Source organism: Protopterus annectens, chromosome 1.part0 (assembly GCF_019279795.1).
Source record: "Protopterus annectens isolate FY-2018-M chromosome 1.part0, PAN1.0, whole genome shotgun sequence".
In the NCBI taxonomy this organism is placed as follows: domain Eukaryota; kingdom Metazoa; phylum Chordata; order Ceratodontiformes; family Protopteridae; genus Protopterus; species Protopterus annectens.
In genome coordinates, this window is record NC_056725.1 from 139,360,741 (window position 1) to 139,378,226 (window position 17,486).

Sequence of the window (17,486 nt, forward strand, 5' to 3'; positions counted from 1 at the left end):
CTTGATAAACATTGTGCAGATCCCTACATGATGCCTTGGGCATGCCTTTGTCCTAGCATACTTAACCTTCTATAGATGCAATCACTGCAAAGCATGCCTTCTCAGCAGCACACACAGAAACAGAAGTCTACCATGTTTCACACCTTAAAGTGCCATTGGAACCATATTAATAATATACTACTTATGGGATGCCTACCAATATCTGTCATTGCATGGCAGGTAGAACAAGTGAGATCTGATTTGTGGACCATTTCCCTGCCCTTTTTTCTGAGACTCTTCAAGGTGTGACATTGTGGCTCTCTCCTCTATTTCACTGCTATTGACTGGTGTATAAGCAATTGAAGAACTCTTCCCACCCATTGTTTTCCATAGATCCATGATACTGAGTACCCACCCAGCAAACCAGTATTGCTCTTGACTAAACCCCTCTACATATTGTCTCCTGCTCAATTTCCCAGAACTCAGCAAATCTTGGCATCGTAGCTTGTGCTCCTTGCTTGTTTCAAGTGCCATCCAAACAAAGCTAAATACTTTTGATTGCTAAATCACACTTGGTTAAGTTATTTTGAGTGATTGTTACTGTTCATCTTCATCAAGAGATTTCCAGCCAGATGTTTAATTGGTTTATGGTAGCATTGCTTTTGTGGGTCTCTTCATCTCCACTTTTACATTAGAAGGACTGGGTTTATTCATCTTGTGGCAGGAGGTATTACACATAAAAGGGCTCATAGTGTAGTAGTTTCATTAGTTAGCGGGCTCGTTAGTTAGTTTTCTGGGGTGTTTTCTGTGCTGCTGTAAATTTGGCACATTTGCTGGGAGGTGCTTGTAGATCAGTGTGCATAGAGTACCTAGTCAGCCACTGTAGTCAGAGAGCATGTGCATATAAGTTACTGAGCATGTGCGAGATCGGTGCCATTTTGCATAGTCATTCAGGGTGAGTACAAGCTTGAATGGAGATGGGTTAGAAGTAATGAGTGAGTCAGTAAACATGAAGTTCGAAGTATATGTTCCAGTTACAGCTCCTGATATGTTTATGTACAATAAATGAATTGAAACCATCTCATGCCTCATTGCCTCATTTGAATACATGAGACATGCAACATGGTGTCAGAAAGGGATCAGAATTTGAAGCAGCTCACAAATCATGAGGCACACAGTTAGAAGGGAAGTAATATACATGAGTGAACTTTCAAACAGGTCAGCGGTTATTCAAAGGTACTTCAATTCGTTTTAAATGATTTTCAGTCACCAAACATGTGGCATAGCATTCAAAGCGTTCAAAATAATTTCCAAGATATGCAAAATGTCCAAAATAGTAACGTAATGATTAAAGTGTTTGAAATAATCTCCAAAGTGTTTAAACTTTCAAAAAGGTTAAAATGTCCAAATCTTTTCACAATGTAGAACTTTTTCAAAGTAACTATTTATTTATTAATTTATTGACATTTGTTGACCAGGAAAGTACACTGGGTTAAAGGGTTCCTATTAGATGACCAAAGACGCATTCTATCGAATGCATCTAAGTTGAACTTAAAACAATGAAAAGGCAAAATAGCGAAGCGGCTTTTAAGTGAATTCTTTACCAGGGAATGAATTTGCTTAGCCGCTTCTGTTACTTTGCTGTTTTCTGCACTGTAGTGCGATCTCAAAGTTGGTATATTTAAGTAGTGGGGTATGGGGGGCAAAGACCCCCACTTTATGTATTCTTTCAATTTTTTTTTTTTTTTTTTTTTTTTTGGAACAGCTATTTTTTTCCCTTGGAAAAAAAATCGCTGTTCTGAGCTTTTGAGATTGTAAGCTTTCACTTACATGGGGTTGATTATTCATTGTTCGCTTTTTTAGGCATTCGATGACATAATATAGACCCGGGTAAAACACCTTTTCAGTGGAGGCCTGGGGAGAAAAGCTCCATAATATTCAAATATTCCACAGAAAAAATACAAAGTTAATACAGAAAATATATATACATTAACATAAGACAGGGGTGTTGGATTATGTGAATTTGAAGCACATAGATATTATCATACTGTAAAGATACAAAGTAAATACTTTTCCATTCAGAGAATACAAAGTAAAGTACAAAGATACAAAGCAAAATCGGCCTCATAGGAGGTTTTTTAAAAAAACACGGCTAACAAGACTCAGAGGTAGTGGTGAATTTATCTGAATCACCAGTGATGACCTTGAACTATTACAGAAAGGACTAATGTTTATTCCTTCTACTACTGATATGGTTGTGGAAGCAATCACTGACCTCAAAGTATTTATTAGAAATTTGAATTTTAAACTTATTTTTAAAGACACACTATCTTGTACTACACAAACTTGTAAACGAGAAAGTACTTTCGTACCAGCAACTCCCCTTATTGAACACATTTTCTACTATTTGTGAAAGGGAGCTTCATGAGCTTAATGCTGAGAAGGACTTAAGGAAACAGTATCATTTAAAATCAGTGAATATGAAGCACTTTTGAGGGTTCAGAACAGTAATCAAATCATAATTAAGCAAGCTGATAAGGGTGGGGCCATAGTAATTATGAATAGAGTTGATTATGAAACAGCAATAAAAGAATTTTTAAGTGACACTTCTACTTTTAAAGAAATTAGTATGAGTGACATTAAAAAATATATTTCTAATGTGAATCTTTTTGTTTATGAACTGCATACCAATGGTGATATTTCTTTAGATATGTTTAATTATTTTTGCATTCCATTTTCCATTACGCCTAACATCTATGGCCTTCCCAAAATACATAAATGCCTTGAAAAACCTACTATGTAGCCGCTTGCATTTGGAGGTGGATGGGTCACTGAGCCCATCTCAATGTATCTTCAACATGTTTTAAGTAAGTCTCTCCCTAAATTACAAAATTACATCAAGGACACTAATGTTTTTTTACAGTATCTTTATGAATGGTATACAGTAAACTGTGAGTTAAGTTATATCTTTGTTACAATCCTAAAAATGGAGAACATCGATATCTGTGCAGTAACTGAGACCTGGTTCAAGGCTCCAGAGAGCACCCCTGCAATACCAGGCTACAACTCTTGCCACTCTTTTTGGCCACCAAAGCAGGACCGAAACGCTAAAGGTGGAGGAGTGTCCATATTCACCAAGGATATTCACATCTACAGGCTAGTTGCCCAACACAATGCATCCAAAAGTCCCCAGGAGCAAATAACTCTAGGTAAGACTGCAATCCAAAGTGTAGCTTGCTACAGATCCCCCACCATGCCCCAAGATTCTCACTACACTTTTCTAAACATATTGGAAAATATTAAGATACAACCAAACACCCTAATACTGGGTGATTTCAACTACCCTGCCATTAACTGGGAAAACTACTCGTGTACCAACACATTTGCCCAACGGTTCTTGGAATTCATAAATTCCAGTGCCCTGAATCAACTAATCCATAGTCCCACCAGGGGCTCCAATATCCTGGAAATGGTCATTACCAACATGGGAAATCGATGCTCCACACCAGTGGTCACCCCTTCGTTGGTTAGGTCTGACCATAAGCTAATCACCTTTGACATCCACATACCACCCCCCAGTAAGGAAACATCCATAAAAAACTTCTCCAAGGCCAACTTCATGCTGCTCAAGTCAGAAGTGACAAACTTTATGACACCCATGCAGATGTGAACTGAAAGTTTGACTGCCAAATCCTACACTAAAGCACTGTATGAGCACATCCACTCGTGCATGAATTATGCCATCCCAAATAGAACCAAGATGCTCTCCTCCACAAAAAGGAAGCCAATCTGGTGGTCCCCTGTCATAAACAAACTATACAACAGAAGGAAGAAACTGTTGCAGAAAAGAGGACAATCTCAGGATGCAAAATACCTCCCTTACCAGCCTCAGTAAGAAGCTGAGATCCCTCATAAAATCTTCCAAAGCTAGTTACGAAAATAAAATTGCCAAAGATTCCAAAGACAACCACAAGGCATTCTATAGCTATGTCAAAAATCTAAATGGCAATGCTCAAATCTGGTCTGAGTTACAGCAGAATGGCATTAAATATACTGATCCCAAGGACATTGCCAATATCCTGGCAGATCGATTCAGAGAAAACTTCACCCCCTCTCACCCCCTAAAGGACCCATTTCAATACAGAAAGATTGCCAAATTCTGGTAATCATGGCCACACAGGTAAACCTGCACTCTCCAAAGCTAAGAATACAGCATCTACGGGACCAGACGACATCACGGGCTGTGTACTACATGAACTACAAAATGAATTGGCACCTCACCTAACCTAAGTGTCATGTTTAATCATAGCCTCACCATAGGCTTTTTGCCCATTGAGTGGTGCACAGCTACAGTTATCCCACTCCACTTCACAAGGGGGGATCCACCTTGGATCCTGGGAACTACTGTCCCATCAGTCGGACGAGTCTGATCTGCAAGGCCATGGAACGTATTGTCATGGAACTTTCAAACATTGGACCCTACCCAGTTTGGGCTCATGAAGGGCTGATCGTGTCTTCTGAACCTGATCAACTTCTTTGAATCAGTCTCCAGAGCCGTGGATGAGGGTAAGGCAGTCCACACAGCCTATCTGGACCTTGCAAGGCCTTCAACACCATCCCCCACTCTGGAATCATAGATAAACTTACTAAGCTGGTCATAAATCCCTATGTCACTCAATGGGTTGCCAACTGGCTTACTGACAGAACCCACACTGTAAAAGTAGCCGACTCCAAATCCAGCTCCAGACAAGTGACAAGCGGAGTACCTCAGGGTTCAGTCCTGGGACCGGTCTTGTTTGGCATCTAGTTCTCTGAAGTACAGGCCAACACTGAGGGACTCTGGCTAACAAAGTTCACAGATGACTGCAAACTGGGAGCCATTATTGAATCCCCAAATGATGTGGATATTCTACAAAAGGGCCTTACAGAAACAGATGCTTGGTACAAGAGCCATGGGCTCAAGCTCAATGCCAAGAAGTGTATAGTTATCCCCTTTGGGAAAAACCATGTACCCATGAATTGCCTCATAGGTGGCAGTACACTAAACACCAAAAGTGTGATAAGAGACTTAGGAGCACAGGTGGACAGTGGTCTCACCTTTGATAACCACATCGCCACAGCAGTCAGGAAATCCTTCTATGTGGCACACTTCATCACTAAGGGCTTTTCATCCAGAAAAAAGGAGGTCATTGTCCCACTGTACTCATCCCTCATTAGACCCATCATAGAGTACAATGCCCCATTTGGTATGTACCTCACAATACATCTGCGACAACTGGAAAGGGTGCTGAAACACCTCACTAAAAGAATCACAGGCCTAAAGCAGATGCCCTATGCTGACTAACTAAAAAAACTCCAGCTATACTCTGTCACAGATCGTCTACTCAGAGACGATCTCTGCTTAACATACAAGGCCATGTTAAACCCAGAACTGTTGGACATGCTACACTTAAAGAAATTCCAATCCATCAGAGCCACATGCTCCAGGGACATAAACAATGTCATCACAATGAACAAAACATGCTGGAGGGATAGGTTCCTGACCCAGAGACTCCCCATACTCTGGAATAGACTGCCCATACATGTCAAGCAGAGTGGTTTCTTGGCCCTCTTCAAAAGGAACCTTGATGATTAGATAGGAGATAGGAAATTTACCCTGGGGATCACGTCAGTCACCCTGCTAGACAGGGGTCCAGGGAAGTAAATACTGTGGGAAGAAATTGCCAGGGAATTGTTATGGCTAGGCTTGTATAGGCCCTAGGGCCGATAGCCTAGTACCAACCTATGAACCTATGAATCTATGAACAATGGATATAAAAATCACTTTTTACAGTTATTCCTAATACTTTTGCCACTGATAGTATAAGGCAGTTTTTATGTATAAATAGAAAGATGTCAGGAAGGGAAACTGAATCTGTTTGTGAGCTGTTAAAATTGGTTTTGAGCAACAACATATTCATGTTTCAGAATGATACTTTTCATCAGCAAACAGGAGTAGCTATGGGTACTCCCGTGGCTAACACGTATGCAAATATCATGGTTGGGCAATGGGAAGAACAATTCATCTACTCAGGTCTATCGCATTTTGTAGAGAACATTTTGTTTTATAAGCGTTTTGTGGATGTCATATGTTAATTGGAAAGGGGACATAAGAGAACTTAACATTTTTATTAACTATCGTAACAATAGTACTAACTTTCTTGAGTTTACTATTTCTCATTCTGAAAATTCAATGAATTACTTAAACATTAGAATAGAGAGAGAAGAGGATGTCATTACTATGTCTATTTATAAAAAGGAAGTGCATGCAAACAAGTACACACACAGGACTAGTATGCAAGCTGACCACGTGTTTAAGGGTGTATTAAAGAGTCAGCTATTGCAGGTCAGTAGATTAAATACTAGTAGAGAGAGATGTGGACAGCAAATGGATGAGACGATCTCTGACTTTAAGGAGAGGGGTTATCATGCTGACCATTTGGAAGATCTGAAAATACAAATATTGAATAAGAGGGTCGATATAGCTAAACCCTACTTCTCTGATAATAGTTCTGCTCAAAACAGTAATATTACTAGGAAGAAATATGAGCATTTACACTATCCAGCAATGTATAATAGGAGGATAAGAGATGTTAAAAATATTATTTCTAGAAACTGGAGTCTACAGTCCTCAGTACCAGAGATTAGGAATAGTATTGGTGATAAACCTAATTTTTCCTATAGAAACTGTAATAGTTTGAAGAAACGCTTGTGTTATAAAGACTTACATTTGATAGAGAATCGACCAATTAATAGAATAGGGATACTTCCATGCCATAACTGCTGATGGTGTTCTGATATACTGTCTGCTAATGAATTTATACACCCCCTAACCTGGAAAAAAATGTCTTTAAAGCATTGATTACATGCAATACTAGCAACATTATCTGCCTTGCTACCTGTATAGAATGTATTGCATTTTATGTAGGTAAGTCCATACGTAGGTTGAAGGATAGAATTACTGAGCATAAATCAGACATCAGGAGGAAGGTGAACACAAATTCAATAGCAAAACATCTTGAGGATGCTGTCTGTGAACATAGATTTAAATTCCGTGTTATAAATGTTATATATCCAAAGATTAGAGGTGGTGATATTAATAATGCTGTAGAGATGAGGGATTATGAATAGATAACACTACTTCAGGCAGATGTTAAACCTGGAGTTAATGCTGATATAAGTGTTAAACCAGTAATGAAAAAGAAATAAATGGTTATAAGAAAATAGCTAGAATTAATTTTTAGATTTTTTTTATCTGCATAATTATTTAGCATTTTTTTTATATTATGTATTCTTTATGTTATATATTGATACTCTAGATTTTTAAGACTATGCCTTTAATAAGAAATTTCTAGTTTAATGAGCTGTGTCATGTGATTTTATACTGACTTATTTAAATGAGGCTGAAAAATCTCTTTCTTTACACAGTGAAGAAGGATGAAAGTCTGAAAGCTTTGTGACCTTGTGATTTGGATTTATTAAAGTCTGTTTGGATTTTATTTTTACACGTCAGGTGTTTCTTTTCATTGGACTTCTGCTTCTATTTGGACTGTTGGTTGTCTCAGTGAAGGTTTACCTTAGTGCTGGTGATTTCTACTATTTATTATAATGGAAAGGCATAAATTTTACATCAGAAATCAAAAGCCTAGTAAAACTGTTGCAGCATATATTACCAACTTAAGAAATAAAGCAAAAACTTGTAGATTTTATGATCTAAGAGACGAGTTAATAAAAAACATATTGTATGTGCTGTTAATTAGGATGCCCTGAGAAAGATTTTGCTTCAAGATAGTGAATTAACATTGAGCAAAGCCATTGAGATTTTGAGATTTGTCAAACATATGAGATTACAGAAACGCATATGAATATGCCCACAAATGAGAAAAGCATGTTTGCAGTGTCTGCTAGTGCGAATGTTGCTTGTGTGTGTCATATAGGAAATATTGCCAGCCCAGCTATCTGGAATTTTGTAAATAATTCTATGTCATTTGTGAATACTGATATTATTTATACAGAACTGTATGTTATGTGTATATTAAACTGCTGATGCAAAAGTATGTGTTGAACAGGGTTTGTTCAGTACTGAGCTTCAAAGATATATCCACAGTGTACCCAACTGGGACATAAAAGGTTAACTTGCAAAACTTCAAGAAAATAAGTTGAAATTAAAGTGTTTTAAGATTGTGCTATAAAAGTTAGTTTCAGTGCAGCAAGGAGACAGGATGTCTAGAACTAGGGTGCCTTCTGCATTGTTCTGTAAGTGTTTTATTGTTTTATGTCCTCTAGCAGGTGCACACACCTGATGGCTATGTATTTTCACAGAGAGCTGCTAAATTCTGTTAGTCTCTGACAAAAGGGGTTTAGTTTGGAAACTGAAGTCAGGTGACAAAAAGTGATGTCATCCAAGCTAACCCAGCAGTAATATTTGATATTAATTTAAGAACTCTCTCAGAGAGAGACTGTACATTTTGTAATTTGTATTGGACCTAGCAAGAACATCTACTCATCATCACCATCTGCGCATGCCTTGCTAATAGTAAGTAACTAGGGTATAGTGATTTCTTTTATATATAGTTAGGAATACAGTAAATATTAATTTAGATGTTTTCTGTATTTACTTGAGACTGTCCTGCAATGTTGTTTTAAAATATTCCCTGTGATTTTGAACTCAGAAGTAACTGTGTTAGATTTACTGAGTATTGTCTTGTTCTTTTATTATTACTTGTTATTAAATACATTTAAACCTATCTTTGTGGCTGATATTTGTGAGACACATTTAAGCTCTTAGAGTACTTGTATATGTATTTGGTGACACTGTACAGGCCACTCCTAAAAAGCCTTGCTTTTGGTCAGACTACCATTTGGATAATAGTAACATTACACAGTAGGAAAGGGCCTTAGGGAAGGGTGGCTGGTGGCAGCTAGAACTACCTCATAGTCTGGGCAGAACGGAGTATAGCTAGTAAACCTGTGCCAGCCTTTCCCAGGTGTGTGTGTGTGTGTGTGTGTGTGTGTGTGTGTGTGTGCTTGTATATAAAACAAATCTCAAAGTGTGTATGTGTGTCAGCTATTTGGGCAGGGACACAAAACAGTGGTTGGACAGAGAGGTTGCTGGAGGTCATAGTTTGGCCACTCATCTGAGATCTCAACCCTATAGCTGTGCCAGTGGGAAGTCTTATTGGGGATCTGGAAAAGAGGGAGAAATCAGTCCTAGACTGACTATGATCTCTGTGTGCTCTTAAGGGAAATTGCACTTTATGGTGTGTGTGTACTTGTCATCTTCCCAGTGTGTACATCCCCTAGCTGTTGCCAGTAGTGAGGATTGAGGATCCTTGATTACTGGGCCAGTACAGGGGCATCTCAGTGTGCAACTGAAAGTTAAAATGAAAAAGAAATATAAGCCAAAGGGCAGCGCCACTCCCAACCTCATTGCTAACTGTCGCAATTGTGGAGGCAGTCATGAACCTAAATGGGAAAAGTGTTTAGCTTTTGGTCAGCGATGTCATAAATGTAAAAAGTGGAATAATTTCAAAAGGCTTTGCAAGTCTAAAGTGTCATGGACTTACATTAAAAGAGAGTATCTGAAGAAGCAAGTAAATCAGATACAGACTGCAGCAAACTCCGAGAGCTATAAGCAAACTTGTGTTGATGGTGTCTCTGTCCTCAATGATACAGTTAATACAATAGACTATCAGTTGTCAGCAAAGAGTGAAATATTTTGTATTGTACAAATTAATGGGAAATTGTAACATTTAAAGTAGACATTGGATCTAAGTGCAACCTTATGTCAGCACAAATGTTTGCTAAAATAAAATCTGGTGAGAAAATTGATACAGCAAAGTGCAAAACTATTTGCTTATGTTGGTGAAGAGATTCAAAGTGATGGTACAGTAGTCCTTCCATGTCATTCTGCTGGAAACAGTTATGACATGTGCAGTCACTGTTAGCCTGCAAATATAGTCTGAGAATTGGACTGATTTCATTTAATAAAGAGGTTTACCATATAAGTCTGAATAACAACAATAGTTTTATGTAGAATATTCTTAGTTAATATGCTGATATTTTCAAAGATGAGCTTGGTAAACTTCCAGTCACATACTCCATAAAGTTAAACCATGATGTAAGTCCAGTTATCAGACCACCATGGAAGATTCCAGTAGCACTGCAGAGTAAAGTAAAAGCAAAACTAGACAAAATGGTGCATTTAGGTATCCTTACTCTAGTAGAAGAACCCATTGAATGGGTATCCTCCATGGTCACAACTCATAAGAAAAGCTCAGATGATATTCAAATATGTATTGATCCAAGATACTTAAACATAGAACTTAAGCGTCCTCATCTTCTGATGTGTACAGTAGAAGAGGTAGCCACTCTCATGCCATATTCCACTCTTTTTTCAGTCTTAGATGCAAAAAGCTCCTTTTGGCAAATTTTGCTGGATAAGAAATCTTCATTGTTAACTACATTCAGTACACCGTTTGGTAGATATTACATTTTTGAGAATGCCATTTGGAATCAATTCTAACAGTGAAGTCTTTCAACATACCATGGAACAATTTTTTTCTGGTTATCCATGTGCTATTATAGTAGACAATATTATTGTTGGAAGCAATGTTGAAGACGAACATGCTAGAAATCTCAGGAAAGTTCTAGACCCTGCACATGAAGTAAATCTTAAACTGAATCCTCAGAAATATAAATTCAAGCTGAAAAAAGTTACTTATGTGGGTCATTTGTGTACCAGTTCTATCTTACAACCAAATCCATCTAAGCAAGCAGCAATTCTTGAAATGCCAGTTCCAGAGAAGGTCACATCTTTACATAAAACATTTTCTAGATATGGTCAACTATTTAGGAAAGTCCATCCCAGACTTGAGTGAGCTTTCTGCCCCCTACATGAGTCGACATGCAAAAATGTACATTGGTCCTGGTTGGAACAACACCAAAGAGCATTTGATATTCTGAAGAAGAAAATTTCCAGTCCACCCACATTGAGATATTATGATGTTCACAAACCTGTAACTCTTTCTTGTGATGGTTCAAAGTACAGCCTTGGTACAGCATGTCTTCAAGAAGGCATACCAGTAGCCTATGCATCAAGACCTTTAACTCAAACAGAGATACATTATGCACAAATAGAGAAAGAACGTTTGGCAGTAGTGTTCACATGTTCGAAGTTCAATGTTTATATTTATAGCAGACCTATCCAAATAGAGTCTAATCACCAACCACTAGTGACAATTTTGAAAAAGCCAATGCATACCGCTCCAGCACAATTGCAGTGCATGATGTTAAAATTGCAGAAGTACAATTTCAATATTATTTACAAAAAATGTAAATACTTGTAAATACTTGTACCTTGCTGATGATTTGCCATACACACCCAGACAAATGACAGAGCAGCATGAAAATAAAACAGCTGACTTTGAAGTCATGGAGGTCAGAAATTTTTCATCATCACATCTTAATGAACTATGAAAACACTCAGCTTCCGATCCAGTTCTCCAGAAGCTGAAAAACATTATCAGTCAAGGATGGCCAACCTGACAAATCAGTTTACCACCTGACATTCAGCAGTATTTTCCTTACCAAGATGAGCTCATGATGGAAGATGAGATCATCATGAAAGGTCCAAAAGTGGTAATTCCTACAGCATTACAACAGGAATCTATCAAAATCTCACATTGTGGTCACCCAGGTACTGATTCCACCAAAAGAAGGGAAGAGGAATTGTATTTTGGCCTTCTATGTCCAAAGATATGGAGAAGGAAACACTAGCATGTTCAATTTGCAACAACACTAAACCACATCAGCAAAAAGAACCACTTCAGCTAAACCAGATTCCTGAATTACCATGCCCGACAATTGCCACAGACATTTTCAAATGGAATGGTCAATATTACTTGGTATTAGTAGACTCTTATTCAGATTCATTTGGAATTGACCTACTTCCTAACTTGACTTCCAACACAGACATTACAAAATTGAAGAGACATTTTTCTGTCCATGGTAGTCCAAACAAAGTCATGTCTGACAATGGTGCACAGTTTCCAAGTCAGCAGTTTAAGAGATTTGCTTAGACGTGGGACTTTATTCATATTATCAGTAGTCCTGAGTATCCACAAGCCAATGGTTTAGCTGAACATGCAGTTCAGAGTGCAAAGCACTTGTTGGAGAAATCCAAGAGGGATGGTACCAGTCTTTTTCTTCACTTACTCAAGCTCAGAAACATTCCTCGAAACAACTTTCTTGGTTAGCCTGCTCAGAGATTAATGTCCAGATAGACTAGAACTACTTTACCAGTCAGTAAATCATTGTTAGTACCAAATGTAAAAAACAACAGAGTGGTGAAGGCTCAACTTTCGAGAAAACGTCAGTCACAAATCTTGGACTATGATAGTTTTGTTTATAAAGATGTTGATATATTGTTCAGCTCTCAAAATGTATTTGTTCTCCTATTTTGCATGTCAAACAAATTAAAGATGAAGGATGTAGATCAGTGTGTATATTGTATCTAGTCAGTCACTGTAGTCAGACAGCACGTGAATATAAGTTACCGAGCATATGTGAGATCAGTGCCATTTTGTATAGTCATTCAGAGTGAGTGCAAGATTGAATGGAAATGCATGTGAGTGTACCCTGTAAAGAAGTAAATATAGAGCAAATACTTTGCGCACCAACAAGCTTAGAACAGCTAGTTGGGCGACACATGGCAATACCTATAAATTCAGTAGGAATCAGTATTGTGTAAACATTAAAGTAGTAGAATTTAGTACTGTTTAGCATTATCTGACACTGTAAAGCAGCCTTATTAGACTGCACCAACAAAGCACTCTTAATAGCCTTCTAACAGCTATACACCACTCCTTGTAACTTACCAAAGGATTGGACAGCATGGACATGCAATTTCCTAACTTCTCTGTAGTCATCTTGGTGGATATGGACATCTTGAGACAATATAGCAATTGTTTCATGGTTACCGACACCCACTTAATTCTTAAAGAACCTGACACAGTATGGGGGAGGTGTACTTACACAACTGCATTGGAGGGTAAACTCTTGCATACAAGTGCACAATAAGATGTCAAAACCATGCACACAGCACCAGCCTTACATAGCATACAACACATACATAGACAAATGTATGCTGAAGCACATAAAAGCAATCTTCCTAAACAACAAAGGTCATCTAGACCCCCCAGTTGGCAAAGCTATGCCTCAGCAAGCCAAAGGAATTCAGTAAAAACACCACCTAACACCAGACATACAGTCACTATCAATGGAGCCCCAAACATTAAAGACCCTAAACAAGCAAACAAACTTCCCAGGAATGTCATCATAGGGGATTGTAAGACATACTGATGCTCCACTAACCAGACTGAACAAGGAGAATATAACGGTTAGTTGTTTATCTTGGATCTGCCAAATCATGCGTGCACTACAGCACTATGGGTACCAATAGGATTTCATCATAGCCCATGTAGGTGTAAATGACCTAACACATACCTCTCTGGACTATATGAAAAAAAACATGAGTCTCAGGCTGCTATGGGCCTAGAATTGAGCAGCATATTACCACCACCAAGGATGATGCCACAATATGAACAAAAGATGATTCCATTCAACAACTGACTGTCTTTCCAGTGTCATTCTAACAGGATCCAATATCTGTCATTTTGGGAGGACATGGTTAAAAGACCACATTGCTTTACCAAGGATGCTCTGCATCTGTCCCCTCTAGGCTTTTGAATACTGACTAAAATTTTTTCACCCCCATAGTGCCTTTTTAGGCAATGCTAATTTGCAACCTTGACAACATAACAAAATCAACTCAACAGAGCCTCAGGGTGTTACTGCTCAATGCCAGGGGCCTAAATAAAAAATGTCACTCCTTCCAAGCCCCATTAACACTCGAGAATATAGACCTCTGTGCAGTTACCAATACATGATTTAAAGCAGCAGATGGTGCCCCGACGGGGCAAGGTTTCATTTCCTTCCACAGTTATACACCAGTAGCTGCATTGACTAGGTCTAAAGGTGGAGGTGTCTCGATATATATCAATAACCAACATACCTCTAGGATGGTCAAACAGGATGATATGCTGGAGTTCCTCCATGTGAAGATCACCATGGACAGAATCCTGTACTATATCCTTACCAGCTAAAGGTCAGCCTCCATGTCTCAAGAACCTCACAATGCTCAATTGGACCTACTGAAGACACTTGCCATCCAACCTGATGCCCTACTCATGGGAAACTTTAATTACTCATCTGCAGACTGGGAATCCTACACAGCCTCTAATATACAGGCACAGAGATTCCTAGATGTAATAAATGCAAATATCCTTGACCAAATAGCGAATACTCCCACTACAGGGCTCCAACATACTTGACCTCATACTCACAAGTAAGGGAGAGAGACTGCACCTCTCACCCACCCACCCCACCAATGTCTCATCCTCACTGACAATGTCTGGCCATAAACCTGCCTCCTTCAAAATCAAAATCAACTCCATAATCCCAGTAAAACCAGTGACAGGAACTATTCCAAGGCCAGCTATGCTTTATTAAGTGATGGTTTGTAAACAATTAATGCCCCTACAAATCCCAAGAACACAGCAGGCTACACTGAATTGCTCCCAGAAACTCTGTAATGGCTCCATAGAAGCTGGTGCACCTACCAGAAATAAGCCCAGTACCAGCCCAAGAAACAAACCACCCTGGTGGCATCCCAAATTAAACAGGATATACAACAAAAGGAAATAAATATGGCAAAAATCAGGAAAAGTAATTCCCATAAAGATATAAACTCACTCATCAAACTAAATAGGCAACTAAGAGGGCTAATTAGGTAAATAAAGCCAACTCTGAGGTTACAGTAGCCTCCCATGTAAAGGATAACCATAAGGCCTTCTTCAGCTATGTCAGAAACCTCAAGGGCAGCACACAGCAATGTCCTGAACTGGTGAATAATGGTGCCACATTCACCAATCCTACTGATACAACAAACCTGTTAGATGACAAATTGAATTCCAACTTTTCCCCTCCTCTCACCCCTAATCATCCCCCAAGAAATACCCTCAAACATAACCCCTCCAATTATACTGGGGGAGCATGTACTGTCTTTGCTCACTAAAGCCAAGAACACAGCTCAGTGGGCCCGATAACATCCCTGGATCCTCCTGAACAGTCTAAAATATGACTTATCAGGACCACTGAAGTTACTGTTTAAGTATAGTCTTAAATCAGGCTTTATGCCACAAGAATGGATGACTGCAACAGGCATCGTCCTTCATAAGGAAGGACCTACAACAGATCCTGGAAACTACAGACCCATTAGTGTAACTAGTCTTATTTGCAAAACCATGGAAAGAATTATCAAGGAAATTATCAATAAATACATAGGAGACCTCCAGACACTGCACTCATTCTAGTTTGGCTTTGTAAAAGGAAAGTCTTGCTTACAGAACCTGATGGGCTTCTTTGAAAAGGTCGTTAAAGCAATGGATGAGGGGAAAGTGGTACATACTGCCTAACTAGACCTGGCTAAAGCATTCAATTCAATACCTCACTCAGGTATCATCAACAAACTTTCAGAACTAGGCATAATCCCCTTCATAAAATACTAGATAGCTAGCTGGCTCACAAATAAGACCCAAGAGGTTAGGATCAGTGAGGCTACCTCCACAAACAGACTGGTTTATCAGTGGAGACCCTCAGGGATCTGTGCTGAGCCCACTCCTCTTTGGCACCTACTTCTTGGATGACAAAGTCAATGTTAAAGGCCTATGGCTAACAAAGTATGCTGATGACTGCAAACTGCGAGCAGTCACTGAATCCCCCCCAAGATGAGAACACCCTTCAGGAAGGTCTAAAACAGACAAATGTTTGGTGCCAAAGAAGCGCATTATAGTGCCTTTTAGGAAGTTGGTCACCCAGGTTAACTATGTCATTAGCAAAGCACCCGTAACATTTGATTCATTAGTCAGTGATTTGGGAACTCATGTAGATAGTAACCTACTCTTCAACCAACATGTGTCCAAGGTAGTAGGGAAATCCTTCTATGATTCTCAACTTATATGTAAGGGCATGAAATATGGGTCCAGGCAGGTCATCATACTACTATACTTGGCCATTATCAGACCCATCATAGAGTATAATGCTCCTATGGTATCTAGCCGATCAGACACATACAGAAACTGGAACGTCCACAAAGGCTTCTTACAAAAAGAATATAGGGAGTAAACAGAGTTTCCTCCACTAATTGCTTCAGAGCCCTATCTCTTTACTCAGTATCATACAAATGTCTGAGAGGTGATCTTTGCCTGGTGTACAAGGTATTCATGGACTCTGTTTTGATGAACCTTTTGCACATCTACAAAGCAAACAGCATCCGATCTTCTAGATCAAAATACTTAAATTTTGCTTGTGACGTAAATAAGATGTTGGAGAGACAGATATGTTTCTCAGAGAATTCCCTTTCTCTGGAACAGTCTTCCCATTCATGTGAAGCAGAGTTGCTTCTTGGGTCTATTTAAGCACAATGTGGACCAATGGATGGGTAATTGGAAATTCACCCTGGTCTGGTGCCTATGTCTCTGATGGACATAGGAAGTCAGTAATTTACCCCTATATAAATCAAACTGATGGGTCACATTTGGGTTGCATGGTTAGACTTAAAAGGGCCCTAGTAGTCATTAGCCTCGTATACACCTATGAATCTATGGACTTATGAGACTATAGTGCTCTGCAGTAGGGTATGAAGGGCCTCAGTATAAAGCTGAAGACTGGAATAGTTTGGACAAGGCTGTCACCTGTGTAACTGCATCACATACATGGGAGAAGAGTGCAATCACCACTATTGTGCCATGAGGTGGTGCAATTATGACTTCTTGTGCCAATGTTAGGACAAAGTTAGGCATTGGGCACCACCATAACTCTCAACATGGAAACATCAAACATCTGGACAAAGGCCCATAAAAAGTAGGTACAAGTGGTCAAAAATCTAGGTGCTGATTAACATAAAATGTGCATACACAATTATTTAACCCTGCCCACTCCAATGGAATTGTGGGTTACCAACATTCAAAAGCAAATTGAAGAACAGACAAAATATTAAACACAAAATATAACCAGACCCCCTGCTGTCTGTGCCTCTCAGCTCCCTGATTTTGGATTATGTTTTTGCTCTGTCCCTCATACTTTTTTGGTTTTCTGGTAAATAACTAAGGAGTACAGTCAGCCAATAAAGTCAGACAGTAGCACTTCATGCTTCTTATTGTTCAGAAAATGCATAACAATACAAAAGCTGCTGTGCCATTTACTTTTTTAAGTGACTTAAGTGACTGTTAGCAACATTTAAAAGTGCTAAGTATTTTGCAGTCTTTCAAAGACCGTAAAACGCGTCATGTTTCTACACTTTTTTCATGTAACTGATAGTACATGGAGCAGATGAAGCTCCCTGCACT